Source organism: Camelus dromedarius, chromosome 12 (genome assembly GCF_036321535.1).
Source record: "Camelus dromedarius isolate mCamDro1 chromosome 12, mCamDro1.pat, whole genome shotgun sequence".
Lineage (NCBI taxonomy): Eukaryota > Metazoa > Chordata > Mammalia > Artiodactyla > Camelidae > Camelus > Camelus dromedarius.
Window position 1 is genome coordinate 45,312,543 of NC_087447.1, and position 4,037 is coordinate 45,316,579.

General features: G+C 44.3%; 1 pseudogene; it reads right to left on the reverse strand.

The window, feature by feature from the left end:
* Window positions 1-548: 548 nt before the first annotated feature.
* LOC105098012 (olfactory receptor 51L1-like) lies at window positions 549-1,240 on the reverse strand (annotated as a pseudogene).
* Window positions 1,241-4,037: the final 2,797 nt, after the last annotated feature.

A 4,037-nucleotide genomic window follows, 5' to 3' on the forward strand; every position in this document is an offset into this window, starting at 1 on the left:
CAATGCAGATAAGGTAAGAATTCCTTTTGTTCCTCTCTTCACTGTCACAGACTCCCTCAAAAGAGTTATTATTGTTATCAGTTTAGGGGGTGCTTTTACAGATACAAACAAATTGATGCTTTTATGTGATTAAATTGTTATACAACAATTACGTGTATATATATAAATATATATAATTTGCTATATCTTGCTTAAGCCTATCAATCTGGGTCTTCTTTTTTTCTGCAAAATATTCCATAGTATGGACAGATTCTAACTCATTTAACTGTTTACCTGTTGACTGCCAGTTAGTTTTCTTTTTTAAATCTTATTTCAAGCATTGCTGAAGTGAAAATTCTTATTCAAGACCATGCGTCCATGAAGAAGCATGAGAGTATGAATCTAGGGCAGCACTAAGAACTGGAATTTCTGGGTTAAAGAGCATGTGCTATGTGAGTTGACACATACACCAAAATAGGTGATAAAATACTGAACAGCACTAATTTAGATTACAACGTGTAGTGTATGAAAATGCACGTCCTCTACACATTCAGCAACATGCAGCTTTATCAAGCTTTCCAACTTTGAGGGTGATGAGTGCTCCCTTCTTCCCTGGGGCAGAGGGGGATCCTGTAGGAGAGCAGGATGAAGAGAACGTCCGCGCCCATGGCCAGCATGATGAGGCCCAGCCAGCAGAGTCAGAGCGGGCCAGGCGGATCATGTCCTGGTGAAGGCAGTGAGCATGGGGCAGTGCCCCAGGGTGACAGTAGTCAAATCTCAGGAGGTGCAGTGATGGTGCCGCCGTGATGGCGGCACTCTGAGTGCCCAGCATGACCCAGGCCAATGCCACACGAGGACCCATGAGCACAGACGCATAGCGCAGTGGGAATCGGATGGCCACCAGGTGGTCCAGAGCCATAGCAAAGAGCACGGCTGACTCCACGAAGGAGAAGGAGTGCAGGGAGTGCTGCTGCAGAATGCAGGGCGCCGAGCCCCAGCGCACCCAGCACTGGGGGCGGCGTGCACCGGCACAGGCCAAGTCCGTCACAGCCAGGTTGGCCAGGAAGTAGTACATGGGCTGGTGGAGGGAAGGGTCAGTTCGTACCAGGTGCCAGATGGTGGCACTCCCCAGCAGGGCCACCAAGTGTCCTACAAAGGCAGGCAGTGAGATCCAGTGGTGAGCCCACTGCAGACCTGGGAAGCCTGTCAGCAGGAACACAGAGAAACTCCAGTTGGCACTTGCTAGGGTGAACATCTCCATTCTCCAGAAGCTGCTTTGCTCTGTGAAAGGCGGTGGCGGGTGTGTTGAGGGTTACTAGGCCAGTAAGCACGAGATGCCCTGCTGTCTTAGGGCGGCAGTCCCCTGCTGGCCGGCCTGGCCTCTCTGCACGCTCGGGGACTCAGTGACCTATCAGTTAACCCCTGCCTTCATAAGCAGTCTGTCCTCTTCCTGCTTTCTCCCTCTTTCTCTTATTCCCATCGAGTCTTTTACTTACCCCTGTGACATTAAACATCAACAAGGGTTTTCTCTGCTCTTCTTTTGGACCAGCTAGTGAAAGGCAGTTTTTTTTTTTTTAACTTCTCTTAGAAAAATCTATATAGCTCAACCTTCACAGAATGCTCAGATGCTCAGAAATGTTGTTACTCCCAAATTGCCTTCTCTATTTGGCCTTACCTCTTCAAGCTTTTTCTGTAGAAGAATTTATCTCTAATTTTTCTAAGCAAAATGAGGATGCCTGTAGAGAGCTTCCTCATGCAATCTGCTCTTCACTTTATCTCCTTATTGTCATTCTGTGACCCTTTCCACATGTCTGTATGATTGGGAGAAGTTGTATCTTGCTTCTCTCTTAGCTCAACCCCTTTCAAAGAACCCAGAACTCACTAGTGAGTATCTCATGCCTCAAGCATCTTCTCAGGTCCTCTGAGAACCTCGTTCTTCCTCTCACTGAGTCACACTAATTCATCCTGTAGTGTCTTCATTGTTAAAAGCTGTTACCTTTACTCTAAGTCCTGAAATTTCTTTTTTTTAACAAATCTAATTTAAGAGGGGACTGACGTGTCTGCTCCCTTAGTTTTTTGTTTCTGTTTCTGTTTTTGTTTTGGTCTCTGTGTTTTCAAAGTTATCTCTCCTTAAAAACCAAGCTGGATGTCTGACACAACTCACAAAATTTTAATAAATCAGGTAAACTTATTAGAGCAATGTTTCCTAAATAGGTATTGCAAAAAGCAACTATCAGAATGTGTACCTTGAAACAGAAGCAACAAAGACAAGGGGAGGGTATAGCTCAAGTGGTAGAGCACATGCTTAGCATGCATGAGGTCTTGGGTTCAATCCCCAGTACCTCCATCAAAAAACTAACTAAATAAGTAAAATTAATTACCTCTCCCTGCAAAAAAAAAAAAAAAAAAAAAAAAAAAAAAAGAATTTAAAAACAAAATGTTAAAAAAAAAAAGCAACAAAGACAAAGCCTGTTCCTTGCTCAAATCAGTTTATTAAATACTGAAATGCAGGGGTACCTGGCTAGAGGCTCACAAGACAAGCCCTGCTATGCCGGATCTCAGTGTCTGATATAATATTTGCTTCTGTATTCTCACCTGTAAAATAATGGTAATGATGCCTTCTAATCAAAGAATGAATGTGTTTTAATTGGCACACCGTGTGCACAGAATTTAGCACTAGGTCTGGAATGTAAAAAACAATAAATGTTACTGCTCCCAAACCAAACACTGATTTTCTTGTAATTTTTTCCCATTGTCTGTAGTGTCTCTTATTATACAGAAATAAACTCCGATCTCCTCTTTAAAATGAGAGCATATTGGATCTCAGCATAAGGTGCCATATGACTTTGAAAAACTGAGGATCTATTGAGGGAGGAATTGAGGGACAGTGATAAAAGGGGATCCTGAGGAAGAGATCACAGCTTACACTGAGGGACAGAAAGCAAGGCTAAGGGACAGACTGAAGGATGAGGCTGAGCAACAGAAGAAGGTATAGTGAGGGTCAGATGGGGGAGAATGAAAGGCAGTAAAATGGTGGACTTAATAAAAACATGCTGAGAGGCAAAGATGGAGATAATCATGGTTCAAGAATGCTGGAAAACAAGCTGCTCAAAAACAAGCCGCTGGTAAACGAACAGCTGGAAAACAAGCCACACCTAAATTTCCATGAGCTAAAAATATTATACTCACACTTGCTTGCTTAACATGCACATGCTTTGTTTTAATGTGTTATGCAGTAGATGACCTATAGCACATATTATGCTAAAGAAAACTTGGGGTGAGCAATCCTGAGATTGACTATAAGGGCATGAAGGAGGGCAGATACTTCCTTAGGGTGAAACAACGATGGTCCTGGAAAGCCAGATCACCCATTAACAGACCTTTGTTCTGGCATGAAAGCATGCGGTTAAGCCCAGGGGAAATATTTGCTATCTCAAGATGTCCTGGAGGCAACAACAGGATAGATTTAGAAATTTTGCATACCCTGAGGAGGGTGATTGTTCCTGGAAGGGATAGGCCTGAAATTAATCAGTTAAACAGCAAGCAGAACTTGGTGCTTCTCGCATGGGATATCTAAAGCCCCACCTCTTTGATCGCATTTTTCTCTGAGCTATATACTCCTAATAAATATGCTGTCGACCAGGCTTTCGGGACTCTGGACCCACGAGATCTTGAGACCCCTAGTCCCATCTTTGCTCTTTACTCTTTCTCTTTGTTTCTTAAGTCTTGCGTCACCTGTCCTCAGACGCGGTCCTGAGTTGTGCTGGACGCAGCACAAGAAGCGGGGAGGCAGGAAGACCATACAGTGAAAGAAGAAAGGGGTGACGAACGCGTCTGTGAAAGATGGTGAGTGTCACAGAGAAAGGGGGTTGTGTAACTTAGCTGAAGCAATGGGAGAGCAGAAAATAAGGGGGGATGCGAGGCAGAAAGGGATGGTGTGAAGGGCCTGGAGAATGGGGAAGCTAAGGTCGGAGGGAAGGACTTTGCTGAAAGACTGAGAGGAGGGAGGAGGATGACAGAAAGACAGAGAGAAAACTAGGGGGCAAAAAACACGGGCT